The 16,868-nt window shown below is 41.4% G+C and overlaps 1 long non-coding RNA gene and 1 other non-coding gene across 2 annotated transcripts; one reads left to right on the top strand and one right to left on the bottom strand.

Annotated features, from left to right (window-relative positions):
• Nucleotides 1–1,841: 1,841 nt before the first annotated feature.
• Nucleotides 1,842–1,915, bottom strand: Trnav-cac (transfer RNA valine (anticodon CAC)). The gene has a single exon. It is a non-coding gene; the product is annotated as a tRNA-Val (tRNA).
• Nucleotides 1,916–3,299: 1,384 nt separating this feature from the next.
• LOC144375775 (uncharacterized) lies at nt 3,300–6,813 on the top strand. Its single transcript, XR_013435659.1, has 3 exons — nt 3,300–3,383; nt 3,829–4,013; nt 6,247–6,813. It is a non-coding gene; the product is annotated as an uncharacterized LOC144375775 (long non-coding RNA).
• Nucleotides 6,814–16,868: the final 10,055 nt, after the last annotated feature.

Genomic DNA, 16,868 nt, shown 5'->3' with positions numbered 1-16,868 from the left:
TTTTGCTGTAATGGATTATGACCATTTTGTCTCTGTCATCTTGCATCTGAGTCACCCAGAAATTTTATCCAACATTTTTAATGCAGAGCATTGCATGTAGCCTCTTTTTAGAACTCCAATAAAATCCTTCAAAGATCTTGCTTTTAGAAATTCTATCAAAATGGACTTAGCAAGTAGTTCTGGTATTATTTTTAAGCTTGGTGTTTTAAAATCGCACTTCAATATTTATACCCAGAGGTGATAATCCCTAGAGTAAAAGCGCTGCCGTTGAAATCTTCCGTTTGGGATGAATCTGCTCTTTTGATGAAGAAGAATGCTGATTACAAAAACAATGCTTTAAACCAGAGCCCAATGCAAAAATTTTAAATCTGTCTTTCAAAGATTATTTCACACTTTCAGCTTCGGCATAAAAAAAATCATTGGCAATTTCTTCTGAATGACTCTTCCATTTTCTTCATAAGTGTATTTTCCCAGAGTGTTGCTTAGATATGACCCATGTTATACTGAAATGCAGTGTGTGTGTGTGTGTGTGTGTGTGTGTGTGTGCGCGCGTGTGTACATGGGTGCACATCTATGTGTATACACGTGTTCTGGCAGAAAGGATATGCCAGATGATGTGTTCCTTGATTTGGAGAAAAAAGGTTGATGGCTTACCTTTTCTATTTTCTAATTTATTGAGAAATATATGCATTTTTAAAAATAGAAGAAGAAAAAGAAGAGCTCTGTCTTGGTGCAAATATTCACTCACTGTTCAAAATGGCCCCACTTCCTTTTGGCCTCTCTGCTGCGCTGATGATTCTGAGCACTGTGCTCCATTGTAGACATCGCAGATTGAAACACAGACCTTGGAGATGTGCATTTGAATCTGCCTGGGCCACTTGCTTGCTGCGTGAACTTAGACAAGGATCTTAACCTCTTTGAGTCTCACTTTTCCCACATGTCAGGTGGAGGATGGTGAGAAGAGCCAGCAGAGTAGTGTTGTGAGGATGAAATGAAATGCCACCCTTGAAATGCGTGACATGACACCTGATACGTAGGAAGCACCCAGTGAGTTGTAGCCACTCATAGCAGCTGTGATCACAGGGGAAGTATGGCGATTATAAACTTGGTGGTGACAAGAAAAGGGCCGCTAACATCTACCATTCAACATATATCAGGCTGGTAGCATTGCCATGGGTGTGGGTGGAATTCATGTAGCTATGTTAGATAAGCTGGAGGACAGCCTGTTGGGGGCAAACATAACTGAGCCAATGTGATTACTTTGAAGTGTATATATCAAGTGACCCCAAAGTATTGCCAGTGGGAGGAGCTATGGATGATTGACACAGAGCACTTAGATGGTGGACTGTGCTGGGCATTGAGGACAGAAAGATGCACAGACAAGCTCCTGTCCCAAAGTCTGCCAGCTTCTGTGTGAGTGTGAGTGTGAGTGTGTGAGAGTGTGTGTGTATGAAGATGTGTGTGAGTGAGGTTGGGTGGAGAGAACTTGAGAAGGAAACTTGGTGTAGTGAGACCTTGAGAGATGAACTCAGCTATCAAGTTGTTCCTCCCTTGGTGACGTCTAGGGCTGGTCCTGTATTCCCACCCCATGGAGTTGATAATCCAATGAAGATGGATAAGCAGAGCTCAGATCCCCTTCCAGAACTTTGTCCAACTGTGATCCCCACAGGGAAATTGAAGTCTCCTACTAAGACATGTAAAAAAAGTAAAAAGAAACAGATGGAACTCATTTTAATAATGTACATATTTTCACTATATATATATATATATATATATATATATATGTATGTATATATTTTTTTAGCCCAAAACATAGTCAATATAAAATTCTTTTTCCCCCCCTGTGGTGCTGGGGATTGAACCCAGGGCCTTGTGCATGTGAGGCAAGCACTCTACCAACTGAGCCACATCCCCAGCCCAAAATTCTTAATGAGATATTTTATTTGATTTTGGACCAAATCTTCAAAATGGGATGTGTCCTCTGCACTCACAGCACATCTCTAATTTGGCAGTTCTAAGGGTGGTGCTTGGCCTCACAAAATGGATATGCTCTGGACCCCATCTGCACCTTCCAAACCAGGAGGATTGAACAGAATCCATGGTGACCTGCTGTCTGATGACTTTAAAAAGCTTGTCATTTGAGGAGATGACACACCCTCCCCTCTAATCATATTTGTGTAGTCCATTTCCTTATCATAGGTTAGGTAAACCACGTTATCACAGTCAGGCCAAAGGTAGATCTCAGGTTAGCCCTCGGAATCAGTGGCATCTACTTAGGCTTTTCTTAATCAGGAGGTTGAGTTACTTAGGAAAAAAGGAAGAAAGGCAAGAAGAAGAGGAGACAGGAGCAAGTTTTTATTCACCCATGGGATGAATGACACCACTGTTCTCATCCTTGCTCTTCTTTCCTGACATAAAGGAAATAGGAAAGGGAGAAGGAGAGAGAAGGGAGGAGGATGAGAATTTACAAATTCATGGGGTTTCCCAGTCTGAGTTCCTCACCTAGGGCTGGCCTCAGGGACATCTGACCTTAGAAGATCTGGCTCTCATTTAATTCTCTGCTGTCACAGTGTTGAAAGTTTCAACAATTTTTTGGTCAGGGTCCTGCCTTTCCATCAGGGACCCACAAATTATGTAGGTGGTACCCTCCCCTGCAGGTGTAAGGGAGTGTGGGGATTAGGAAGGTTTTGGAGGAGTTTATGCTCTTTTTGACTTCTCCATCACTAAAATCTCTAGCCAAAGAAAGCAAGACAGCCAGCAAGCAATCAAGAAAGAGAAAAGAAAACAGAAAACAGATCTGGGGTAGAATTGGGCTTAATAATGCATTAGAAGCAGAGTGTCAGCGGAAGGCTAAATGCTGAAACTATGTATCAAATCACCATTTATCATAAGACAAAGAGCGAGTTCCTCAATTAATCAGCGCCTATCAACAGTCCCACCCTCCCAGCCATCCCTCTGGGGTCCTATTCCTGTTGTTTGAATAGAGGCTAGTACTTCTGGGTAGTGCCAGTGAGTCAGCCGTCCCACTGATAATGAAAGTTTTATGTGGATGAAAGTGAACACGTTAACCTGTTTCTATTCTGTCAACAATTTAAGCAAAGAGTAAAAGTATATTGGTAGTTTTAGTGCTCTGATGCGAAATCGAATGTTTTGAGCCTTCTCAAAGCTTTGAGAGCCAAGAAAATCACTTTAGTGCTAATCTACTTGGGATAAGTTGTAAAGCTTTCAATTCAGAATTTGTTCTGTGGACCAGCAGCATTGGCATCACCCCAAAGCCAGCTCCCCTACCATCTGCCCCAATAAGAATCTGCATTTTAGTAGTTCCCCAGGTGGTTTATGTGTGTAATAAAGTTTGAGAAGTGGTTCAACAGCTGCTTGTCTTGGTGAGGGAAGGGGAGTTTAACCCATCTCCAAATGCATCTATTTAATGCCTGAGCCACTTGGAAAGTTATGGGAGAGGAAGGGACCTCAGAGGGTGGTCCCAGACCAGCAGCACCAATACCACGGAAGCTTGTTGCAAATGAAGATTCTCAGACTTCCACCTCAAATCCTCTGTGGAAATTCTGGGGTAGGGGCAGGGCCCAGCCACCTGCATCTCTGTCCTAACAAGATTCCCAGGTGACCCGGATGCATGGCAAGGCTCCAGAACCACTGCTGGGGGCTGTTAGTGGTAACGGTGTGGGAAGGGTTGCAACTGATTGTATATTTTCATTTTGTCGGAGGCACTGGGAAATCAGGTCTGGTAGCACCATGATCCTAGCTTTGAAAGAAATGATGATGCCCTGATGATGTAACTATTACCTGAAATTTGTTATTTTTATTTTCAAGGGGACAGAAAGAAGCTCAATGGTTGATTAAATAAGGTGCATGGAATGTCCTGAGATTGATGAATCGGAGGAAGTGAAGAGTTAAAGGAAAAGCAAGAGAGCTAACTTTGTCAGTGGTGGTGGTGACTCACTGCTGGGCTCACCCGGGACAGGAAGAATCCTTTCTCTCTTGCTTCAAAGTGTCAGGTAGGGCCCCGTGTTTTTCATTTGGGCTGCTTGAGCATCTATTGCAATGGGTCTGATGCTGTGATAGACAAGCGGGGGTGATCCAGATATCTCCAAGACACCATCCATGATGCCAAAAGGCTTCAGCTTCATGGGAGATGTTGGTTAATAAATCAGTAATTAGAAATCAGTATGTGCTGGTGAAAAGATTTGGGGGCTATAGAGATGGGATCCCCAAGGAAAGCTGGATGAGAGTGAGCCATGGAAGGCTTCCAGAAGGTGGTGACATGCCTGTGCAGTGCTTAAAGAAGAGTAGCTAGCCAGGCAGTCAGGAGGGACATGGGCAATGCATCCTGTGGATAAGTCATGATGTAAACCTGAGAATTCATTCAATCATCCCATAAATATTTATTCAGGGTCTGCTGTGTTACCCGACACTGTTCTTCAATGAACAAAATAGACAAACATGGGCTCATTCTAGCAGAGGAATATAGACCCAACACACACACACTCACACACACACACACACACACACACACACACACACACACACACTAAAGTGATTGATATAATCATGCTGGTGTGAGATGAGGTGGTGTAAGAATCCAGAACCTGTATCATCAACTTCCACAGCAGGAATTTAAGTCTATAGTGTCTTAAATTATAAATCAAGAAGAAGCACTATAAATATATTGTTTGGAAATATGCAAGCTTATACAAGAAGAAAGAGCTAAAATAGTCTGGAAAGAAAGGTTCAGGAGTGGGAGACCAGGGACTTGTATTTATCAAGATGAGCCTTTTCGAGCATTTTATGTTCTGTTCATTCATTCATTCATTCACAAATATGCATAAATGTGATTGTGGGCCAGCTCCTGATTGCAGGGATCCAGAAACACATAAGTTTCTTCCCTGGCAGAACCTAGCTTCCTGGGCCACAGCTAGAAAGGGTGGGGGTGGAAGGTATTCTCTCATTTAGAGTAATAAGCTGGGCCTTGCTGGGAATGATATTTGAATAAAAATTGTAGAGGAAGAGCCATCTAGAAGTTGGGTGGAGGAACTTCCCGGGGCAAAGGTCTAGGGTGGTGAGTGTGGGTGGAGCAGAGGGCCCTGTGCTACTGCCGAGGGTTGGGAGGGACATGGGAGTAACAGAGGGCAGAGGCAAACAGCCATGACCTGCTGATGGTCAATGTCCTGCAAGGACTCTGAATGTACTCTGTGTGACATGGGAAGCCACTGGATATTGTCTGTGGAGCAATTTCCTAATCTTTAAAAAGAAAACACAAAGACCACACATGATAAACACTGATTTAGGTTAATGGTATAGGCAATGTATCACTTTTTCAAATGTATTTTTTTTCTAATCATTGAGATGGAAAGTAGTACCAGTGGCAAAAAACGTGCACACAGATTTGAATGCAATTTAAAATGAAAAGCTAAAGAGCAAACTAGTAATGATTCAGGTGAGACCCTAACACCTCCTGAGTAGGGCAGCAGCTTAGGGCTCTGGTAACACAGTCTGCATGATTGCAGCTTCCTTTCCCTACACGCGTCGCCCAGTCCAGCTCTCCTTCCACCAGCTGCCCCAAATCATTAGAAATTCCTAGGACCTCATAAAGATGCACAATTATTATGTATTAATCAAAAATTTAAAAAAATAAGCTTAAGGAGATGGAAATACTAACTACCCTGATTTGATCATTACACACTGTATGCATGTATTAATTTATCACATGGTAGCCCACAAATTTGCACGAGTCAAATAATAATTACTAAAAAGGAGACTAAAAGAAAAAAAAATTGGTTTATATTTGTTATATGAATTTTACTTCAATCAAAAATAAAATAAAAGGGGAAAAAATATATGAGAGTATTTTGTATCAGCCAGGTACAAAAACGAGTAAGTCTGTCGTGGATGTAAACAGGACACGTGGCTAAAGGAGGGACAAGGCAGAGACAGGAGGAGGCAAGAACAGATGCCATCTGGCAGATGTAACCCTGTTATCACCAGAGGCTGTTATTTGGTGCTGAAGTAGCTTTCATATCCCTTGGGAGAATGCTTTCCAAGCCTTTTCCCTTTTCTGACATCTAATTCAGTTGGCATATTAATCCTGAGACGGAAGTGCACTGGATAATGGTAACCTTCAGGACTGGCCTGTGCCAATAAATGGGTGTTGAGTGAGTGAGCAAGTCACCTTGAGTGATGACTCAAGAAGGCTCATCTGGAAACAGTCTGTCTCTCCTACTCATTGCACAGGTGTGACACCTCCAGCCATGGAATGAACACAGTGTCACAGTAGCCAATGGTGTCTCCCATGGAATGGCGAACAGCCATGACCCACTGATGGCCAAGGACTCTGAATGTACTCTGTGTGACACGGGAAGCCACTGAAGCTGACATGGGAAGCCAAGCTGAAGGATGGGTTTAAATACCCCAACTGCAACAAAGGACTGTAAAATACCTTCAGGGAGGTCTGGATTCAGGGTCCAACATAGTGAGCACCCAGTTGATGGTTAATAAGTCAGTAAATTGTGAAGGAAAGAACCCAGTTTATCTGTTTTAAAGGGGAAGAAAATAATGTTTTCCCTTAAAAATTCTGTTTTTGTGGTGTCCACTATATTCAAAATGCATTTTGACATATGCCTTGATCTAAATAAGAAGTTTGCATGTTTTTCTAGGTAAAAGTGAACATAAAAGAATCATATCAGCTTTGTCTTGGGGAAAAATTATCACAAGATCTGGCTGGGGTCAAAAGGCACAGGGTAACTGTGACCTTTGAGGAAATAATATCAATGTGATAAAATATATCATTTGGGATCTCAAGTCTTTTATTCCCCCCACTTTTTTTTTTTTTTTAAATTGGTGCCTTATAGTTGTACATACAGGCTCTCAAGTCTTAAGATTCTGTCATGCTTAAAAAATAAGTATGCATTTCTCTTTGGCTCCCTCTGCTGGATGATTTTCTTTCTGCTTTGGCTCTTGTGATTGATATCTCATACAGCTGTGAGGTTCTTGCTGCTCTCCATCCACAAGATTATGTTGAATTATAATTAGATTCAGGAGAAAGCCTTCAGCCAATGGTTCTCATTCAACTTCAGTTGGGATCTGCTGGACGGTGTGATGTTATCAGTGGAAGTTATAATGGCTTTTGTTCTGTCCTGGAGGATGGAGTTTGGTCACACTGTTTGCAGATCTGAGAAATAAGAAGCCATGATTCCTTGTGCTTTTAACCTAGGGACCATTGCATCAAACCATCATGGACATTTTAAGGAATATATCAAAGTGTACGTATCAAGTGGAGCAGAGTGGCCCAAGTGACAAAACAGGTGCCACAAACTCCCACTGTCCACTTCATCAGACAGAGGAGCTCAGAGGAGGCACTGGGGAAACTCATGAGGCTGGAGGGTTTGTGTCCTGTATCCCCAGCCTCCAAGCACCAAAACCTGCCACACTGCACACCTCCAGACTCTCCTGGGTATCTTGTCCATTGTTGATGAACTAATTATATTCAGGTGCCATCTGCATGGATCAAGAGTGGAATATTGGCAATTTCTCATGAGTCAATGTATTTAGAACAAAACCCTTGGCCAGCATTCTGTATCAAATGAGAAATAAAATTCTTTGTTCATTGTTACAAGACTTCATGTGCCATAAAGTGGTGTAGAAGGCTATAGTTAATTTTTTTTTTTTTTAGGGAGAGGGGAGGTTTAAGGGAGGTAAAACCCCAGTAGCTTCCGTTTAGGTAGAAATTCCTTGATATGATACATGTAATACAAATCTCAAATTGCTATGATCTTTTAGAAATGAATTGTGAATGTCTGATACTCCTCTATTCCTCATGAAACTGTGGACATTGATCTTTGTTGGACACGATCCTGGATCAGAAAATACATGGAGTCCGGGCCTAGGTTGTCTATGAAGCCAGCAGGGGGAGCTCTTGCTCTTCATATCTAATAAGGGCCAAAGCAACCCTCCCAGGCTCTTAGTGAAATTCAGGTTTGTGACTCATCAGGGTGTGTGTGTGTGTGTGTGTGTGTGTGTGTGTGTGTGTGTGTGTGTGTGTTTTAGCTCAGTTCAAATTGGCAGTTTTGCAAAGGACAGCATTGACTATTATCTTGAAAACTATTTGGGAAGCATACAGTTTTTAAAATAAAAAGCAATACATATCTTTTGTCTTACTTTTAATTTTTGCCATAAACATGAGTTACCTGAGGGGAAACACAGACACTTTGTAATCTTTAAAGTGATTACACTGATCCTAAACTATACAATTCAAATGATCCACACCTGTTTTTAGTAGCCTGTGTTTAGTGAAGGGGTCAAGACCCTCTCCTGCTAGTGAATGGTCTGTTCACCTTTCTGAGACAGAGATATGGATGGATAGGTCTGACTGTTTCTACTGTGCTTTTCATTTTCTTTCTTTCCTTTTTTTTTTGTGGTACTGGGATTTAACCCAGGGATGCTTTATCCCCAGATTTTTGTTTTGTTTTGTTTTTTAGACAGAGTATTGCTGAGTTGCTGAGGCTTGTCTTGAACTTTCGATCCTCCTGCCTCAGCCTCCTGAGTTCCTGGGATAACAGGATTACAGGTGTGTACCACCATTCTTGGTTGTAATTTTCATTTTTCTCCTGCTCTGTCATCTGTAGCAGAGGTTGGAAATCTTTTTCTCTAAAGGCCAGAAGATAAATATGTAAGGGCTCTGGGTTGGAGAGATACTGTTAGCCTAAGCACAGCCATAGAAATGTGTAGACTGAACGGTGTGGCTGTGTCCTGTTGAAACTTCATGTGCAATTTGGCCATCTCTTTGACCTATAAACATCTATGGAAATTGAAAGCACAGTTAATATTTTCCCTTTACCTATTATTATATATTCTCTGTAGACTCAAACTCAATTCTAATTAAGAAGAAAATAATCAAATCAGAAAGTCCTGGTACAAGTCCTTCTTCCTCTTACAACATTCCTGTCAAGCGTCTTTGCCCTCTGCTTGGAAATCTCATACTCCCTGTCTTGCACTGTAAAGAAGTCGGTGGCCCCAAAGGGCAGACAAGCTCTTGAGCAGCAGCGTAGCAATTTAGAAACCAGTGCTGCTGCGCGGACATTGTAGACTTTTAAACTTTTCATTCAATCCATTGTTTATTCTAAATTTTTAAAGAAAGATGCCACCGTATCAAGTAACCAGCGTGACTGGCCCGAAACATCCCAGGAGAATCTGGTTTAAGATTTTTCGAGAAGCTGATCCAAGAACATTTTCTTTCTCTCTTTTGTTCTGTGGGGTGATACACAAGGTTTCTTTCTAGATGCCTCGAAGACACAAATGCCAAGATGGAAAGTTATCTTGGAAAGCAAGTTATCTTGGAAAGCAAGCCAGCACTGAGAGAAGGGATGGTTGTTAGGGTAGGAACGAGGACTTTCTGTCCGCCACCTGACCTTGAGAATGGATTGTTTCCTTCAGGTTTGGGTGGGAGGCCGAGGTCTGGATGGCTGCCTGCGGTTTCACTGACACTTCCCTTGCTGATGGTAGCAGTTTAGATAGTTGTTACCCTCCCTTTTTAGGAACATTGTTCTGGGGCTGAACATGAAGGAGAAGAAATGAGAAGTGACCAAGAAAAGGAAAATCCTGGAGGTAGAAGAGATTCATCTTTCTCCCTTTTTATAATGAGGTTTTTTTTTTTTTTTTTTTTTTTTTGTAAGCATCAGAGGTTACTGCAGGCACCAGAAAAATGGTGGGGGGTAGAAGTGAGTGCCTGCCCTTTTCTGCTAGGGCGACCCCAGTGAGCACACAGGCCCCTTCCAGATATCACTGGATTATTTAAAAGTAGCAGAGACCACTTAAAAAGTTTTATTTCTAAAGGATCATTGGGGTCAGCTGTGAGTTCCTCCCTTGACACACTTCTGGTGGGCAAAGAGGGGAGGATCAGAGCCCAGGCCCTGCCAGGAAGATACTGGAAATGGACCAAAGCCCTGGACTCCCAGTCCCAGACTCTATCAGCACAGCTCCCCTATGTCAGGCGTCTGGGTCTCTCCTGTCCAGGCTGCCCAATCTCTGGACCCTGGGATGGGTCTCCAGCTGGCCCAGAGGTGTGGGTCCCCAGCATCCCTTGTCCAGTTTCCCAAAGTCTCAGCATAGCTTTTCTGGAGGGCGTGGCTTTAACCCTTTGCATTGAAGAAACAGTCAGGAGGCCGATGCTGAGACAGAGAAGGAAACTGACCTGCATGTCTGCTCTCCTAAGGCAGCTCCAGGGTGGACTGAGACAGAACTGCCTCTTGGTCATGTTGGCCTCTTGGTGGCTGAGAGATCATGGGGGCTGGGGTGGAAGAGGGAACACTGGAGTGACCGCGTCTTCTCCCTTGGGCTGTGTTGATTTTTGCTGTAGGGACAGAGGGAAGACTCAGAAAATGCTTTAGCTCCTGGAGCAGGGCCTCTTCTAGAACCTTCTAACCACCTAACACTGTATGGAGAAGAGCAGGAGACTGAGTGAGAAAGGTAATAAGCCATGAACCCACAATAGTATCTCTTGCCCTTGGCTCAGCCTCCTGCAGGGGTGCAGGGGTGGAGGGAGACCCCTCCTTCCGCAGGGCTGCCAACCGGTAAGTGTGTCCCTCCCCCACTCCCAGCACTGTTGCCAAGTACAGTTCGGTACATCCGGATGACTTCCATTCTCATGCATCGTGTACAAGTTAGCCCTTTTCTTGAGCTAAGCAAACACAACAAACAAACAAACAAATAAATTAGATTTTCCACGGCTTCCCAAACATTTGTAATAATGCGTTTTCTTCTTGGAATGTCCTTCTCTGGTCTGCCAGCTGATTACTGTTTTCAGAGGGCACTAATGACAACCCGGACGTGATGTCTACAAAGCCCCACATTAAGGAAGCTTGCGTGGCAAACCTGCCATTCAGGTAATGACTGCTGCTCTCTGGAAAAACAAGCTGATGCTCGTGAGGGGAAGGCCAGGTGGCAATGTCTGGATGCTGCAGAGGGGGCGAGGCTCGTCACCCCTGACCCCGTGGGCATGGGGTCGGGAATGGCTTTATGCAGTTTTTGTTAAGGTGGGAGAAAGCTTCCAGAGGGTGGAAAGAGCTTTACTAAAGAGACATATTTCCTTTCTTCCTCCCAACTCGAATCAATTTCATTATCATAACGAGCAGAGGTAGTAATTATTAAGATTGCATACCGTGATCACAGGTGACAGGAATTGTAGCTGGGCCAAGGGACTATGTTGCATATTTTAGTTTTCTTCTCCAGAGCTCTGACTTTTTATCTTCTTTTTGTCTTCCTGGGTGGTGACTGGCTCCATAGCAGGCACAAGTAGGTGTCTAATAACTACTCCTTCGTTGGTTGTTTACTCCGACTCCGTCCATTCCCATGTGAATTTCTTGAAAACAAAGAAAAATGGCATCAAAAATAATCACAAATGCAATCCAGCCCAAGCTGGTTTAGTTTAGTGTGGAACAGGACATCATTTCACAGTTTTATTTTTTTAGATTTGTTTTTTTCTTAAAACTTCAGCCATTGTTTGGCTCACTGAGTAAAGAAATTGTCCTTGAAGACAATTTGGGATGATTTTTATATGTGAATCCTCCTTCATAGGGAAACAGAAGCACACTTTTTAGTGCTGGGCTACTAACACAACAGACAACCGTAGACAGTGTTTTTTCTTCTCTCTAATGGATCTGATTTTTTTGCGGGGGCGGTGCTGGGGACTGAACTCAGGAGCACTCAACCACTTTGCCACATCCCCAGCCCCATTTTGTATTTTATTTAGAGACAGGGTCTCACTGAATTGCTTAGCTCCTTGCTTTTGCTGAGGCTGGCTTTGAACTCATGATCCTCCTGCCTCAGCCTCCTGAGCCACTGGTACTACAGGTGTGCTCCACTGCGCCCAGCTAGATCTGATTTCTTGTGAACTTCTATGGCTTGAATTGTGCATGGAGTCCAGGAATAATTTGGAACAAGGTGATACATCTCCTTAATTTTCAGAGTCCATTCTGTTTTTCTATTGGCAAGAATGGAAGAAACACCCTCCTTCTAGGTCTCAATCAGTGCTCCTGCAGGTTTAGCTTGCTTTGAGCAAGACTATGCTAATAGAATTCCAATTATGCCACCTGTCCTGCTGTGTCATTTACCCAGCTCAATCTATATTGAGTTGATTGAGACTGGCTTATAGAAATGACATTCAGTTGAGGGGACCTGCCACGAGATCGATGGATGGAGATCATCTATAATCACCACTTTGCTACTCCCAACTATGGTCCAGGGATCGGCATCTTCAGCATCATCTCAGAGCTTGTTAGAAATGCAGATTTGTGAGCCCCAACCCAGAGTTACAAGATCATAATCTGCATTTTAATAATATCCCCAGGTTGTATGTGTGCATGTACCTAAGACTTGGGTCAGGGCGGTGACTCGAAACTTCTGCATCCCAAGTCATTGGAGGTGATGAGTGGAAACCTTCACAATATGTTTTTGTGATAAGACTCTGGATAAAATATTTCCAGCTAATGATGGTTGAAAATATGTGGTATAATGGTGGCCTGTCAATTATTTCTACCTTGTCTTCATCCATCTCATTCTTTTATGTTCTTTGAGTGTGAGGGAGAGAAAAATTTGGTAGGAATTAGAAATTAGTATAAGGTCCAGCTGGGCAGACATTTAAGGTGTGAGATCCTCTGGGTTTGAAATGTGCCATCAGCTCCCCTGGTGCGGACTGGTATAGCTTTAGGGTAGTTGCAAGTTAAGAGATCATCTCTGTGCACAGAGCATTGAACACTTCCAGGTTTGGTTAATGAGGATGAAGTTCTTGGTTGTAAAAGTCTGTGCCTTTGTGATCCTGAGTGACTATTTCTGAATCATGTATATTGTTCTAGTACCATGTAAATGAGATCACACAACCCATTGCCTCTGAAATAATATGAATTCTGATTTAAAAATAGAAAACTCAAATTTCTCACCCCTGCATTCACACTTTAGACAAATCCATCAGCAACTATTCCTGAGAATGTATGGTCCATTGTTCAGATTTTACACAACTCTTTAGCAACTATTTTTGACATGGGTGACATGAAGCCCAAGTATGTTGGGTACAGATCCGGGTTCCATCATTTTATAGATGAATGATCAGAGGCAGGTTGGTGTACTCCACCCGAGCCCCAGTTTCCTTAGTCATAAAGTGAAGATAATGATGCCCTTCGGGGTTGTGACAAATGTTATATGAGATCATGATGTAAAGCTCAGTCAAGGGATAGTTGTTATTTTAGAATTTCTTCTAGTATGTGTGTGTGTATATCACGTGCTCGGGGGCTATGTTGTGTCTGCATACCTTGAAATTAGCATAAATAGATGTGTAGTTTTTATGAGATGACTCATAATTCTATTAAGTGGATTCTCATTTAAATTTCAAAGAGAAGTTTTGGTGAGTAGGACAGTCCATATACAGTATGATTAGTGTGCGCATACACACACACACACACACACACAAGTTCTTAAGTAAAACCACCAAGTATAGTTAGGTCATCAGATGGTTAAGTACATCAGAGGCACTGTCTTTCCTTTTTGCATGACCTCAGTGCAGATATATTTTAGAAATTCTCTAGTCCTCATCAGAAAGATGATGACATGTGGATGTTGTAATAGAACACATGAGATGGGGATGAGTCACACATGGGGTTGAACTGAGGCATGTAGATGAGTTGGAAAACTAACATTGTTGTGATAAACACGTCAGGGGATGTGTTCACACCCCAAATCCTAAAAGCATTTATTGATTAAAGAACATCTAAGAGTACATCATTGTGAAGAATCATGCCTATAATGAATGAGTTATAGTCCAGGGTCTTAACAACTTATTAAATATATAACTGGGAGCTATCTGGTAGTCATGGCCATCTTAACCTGGAAAGAACTTATCTATCATCTCGGGGAAGGAAACATTGCTTACCTATGTGGAAACCTGATCATCTTTCAGTGAAACTCTGTGTGATGTTGTAAGCATAAATATTTAAAAGGAAAATTGTTAATGTCTCCGGAATGAGGAACTTAAGTACAGAGTCAAAAGGAATCGAAACTCAAATATCAAGAGAATTTATCTGGGCATCCCCATGTGCTCTGGTGAGGAGCAGGGGATGTCCCTCCTCCTTGGTTTGGAGCTACACCAGTTGTTCCCCTCTTCTGAAGAGGAAGAGAAAAGAGCTGTGAACGTACCTGATAGAATTACTCTCTGCCATCTTTGAGGAGAGTAGACTTTTCTCTTGGAAGATTTGATGCTTCATCTGTGGTTATGGAACTAGTCCATTTCAATATTAAAATGACTAAAAATGGTGGTCAGTTTGATGGGAATGTAAATCAACATTTTAGCTTTAAGTCAGCTATTGTCACTGGGCAAGTAATAGACTCTTCACTCCACTGCACTTATTCCCTGTTACATAAGAAACTATCCCCAAGCTTATTGGCTTAAAACAACCATTTGTTCACATTGCTGAGGATCAGAATTTCAAATTTGGGATTTTTGAGGATGGCTTATGTTTGCTTCATGATGTCTGGGGCCTCAGATTTTTGGTTTGCATGACTGAGAACTAGTTGGAATGGCTGGACCCGAGTCAGACATGTGTCTGGAGGCTCAGTTACGACTATTGGTTGGTTTTTCAACTTTTCTTTATGTGGCGCCTCCATGAGGCTAGCTTGGACTTCCTCACAGTATGGTGGTCTCAGGGTAATTGAACTTCATGCATGGAAGTTGGCCTTGTAGAGGGCGCATTCTAAGAGGAGAAACACCAATATGCAAGCATTTATTAAGCCTCTGATTATATCCTGCTTTCTGATTTTCATTGGTCAAATCGGGTCACATGTTCAAACCCAGAGAAAATTTGGGTGGGATTGCACAGAAGGGCATAAATACTTATGGTATGAATTCATTGGGGCCATCAATATCTATGGCATACTCAGATAATAATGCTATTATTTAGTGCCATTTTCTGTTGTTAAAGATTAAATAGGTAAATGTGTAAATATGGTATAATGTTGCTTAATGTCCTTAAAATATTATGGATTTTATGTTATTTTATCCCCCAAAATGGTTTGCTATACTCTTTCACATAAAATAAACTTTTAAAGACTGACCATATGTTAAATTTAGTCTATGTTAAATATTTTAAGACCGACTGTAAAGAAAACAAAAACAATTCAATCTTTAGTACTTACCCCAGGCTTATTTTATTCTTGCAGTTATTGGTTTCAGCTGGAGTACATACCTTATTGGGACTTTTCAATAGTTCATACATTTGGAACTGTTATTTTTAATTTGCTATGAGTTTTTAAAAATACATCATGCTTTTTATCCACCCCTTCCCCCGCCCAATTCTGATGTTTCCATCTTCATGTCCTGAAGATGCTGGAATGGAGTTAGGGCTTAGCTAATCTTTCTATGTTTTAGCCCTTCATCTCTCAAACAAGAAGGTTCAATAAGTTGATGTCTACATTTTCTTTCTTTCTTTTTTTCTTTTTTTTTTGTTAAACATTAAATTCCAAAGTAATAATTTTTTTGTGGTGCTGGGGATTGAACCCAGGGCCTTGTGAATGCAAGGCAAGCACTCTACCAACTGAGCTATATCCCCAGCCTTACATTTTCTTTTAATGTCAACATTTAAAAAATACATGTGAAGCCTGAATGAACTATTAGAGAAATATAAAATATGCATTTGGGAAATAATTAAACAACCTGGTATTTCTTTAAGGAAATAATTGCTTATATATTCCCCCAATTAATTCTTTTAGTCACTTGGGTTAGAGATGTATTCCTTAATAGTTTCTTATTTGCAAATGCTACTATTTACTTTGCTGTGAAAACAATTTAAGAGGAGGCTAAAACAACACAGGAAATTTTCATCATAGAAAATGATTATAGGAAAGCAACATCTTGACCAAATATTTGATTATGTACGTGGAAGATATTTTGCTAAAATTAGGTCAAAGTATGTTTGCAGAGTTTTGTGAAATACTTTTTGAAAGTGAAGTATTTGTCCTACTTCTTTGAGCTTTAAATTATTTTCCTTTTATTTTGAGATAGAGTTCTCCCTAGGTTGCCTAAACTGGCCTTGAACTTGTGATTCTCCTGCCTCAGCCTTTCAGGTAGCTGGGATTACAAGTGTGCATCAACACACCTGGCTCTATTTGTCTTACTATAACTAAATTTTACTCAGCTGTATTTCCTGGAATCAATTCTCTATAATTCTGTAAAATGAAACTCAAGCATTTGAGAGTGATGTGACAGAGATTTTTATTTTTCTATTAGTTTTATTAATTCTTATGGGAACCATTAAAAGATTAGGAACGTGAAAAGCTTAGCAAAGAAAAAAGAAAAGCACTTACCTGAAGCAAGTAAAGCAATAGGTCCCCAAACTTCAAACTTATTAATTAAATGTGAAAAATTTTTTTCCAATAATGGGGATCAAATCCAGGTCCTGAGAATCTATGTTGAACTATATTAATGCCTGGGCCCCAACCATCAAAAAAATCTTGATTTTATTGGCATAGACTGTGACCTGGGCGTTAGAATTTTCATCTCCCCAGGTGATCCTTAGGGGAGTCAAGTGTGAGAACTCCTGAGTTGAAGAAATCCCCTGAGCTCCTTCCTGTTATCTCTTCCAGTTGCTGCTCTTTTGTCTTTATGAGCTCCCCGCCCAGCACACCACCGTTATATCCCTTAGTAATGAATTTTTATGAAGTTTAGTTCCCAATTTCACATGTCTTCCACAGGGTAGGTATGTAAAAATGATATTCCAGATATTATTTATAATAATCTATAAAGGCATATATTTCATTGGATTGAGCAATATCAGATGGATCCAAGCACTGTAGGTAAATATGTTGACATAAACATT

The sequence above is a fragment of the Ictidomys tridecemlineatus genome, chromosome 3 (genome assembly GCF_052094955.1).
Source record: "Ictidomys tridecemlineatus isolate mIctTri1 chromosome 3, mIctTri1.hap1, whole genome shotgun sequence".
Classification (NCBI taxonomy): domain Eukaryota; kingdom Metazoa; phylum Chordata; class Mammalia; order Rodentia; family Sciuridae; genus Ictidomys; species Ictidomys tridecemlineatus.
This window is presented reverse-complemented; position numbering and strand designations above follow the sequence as displayed.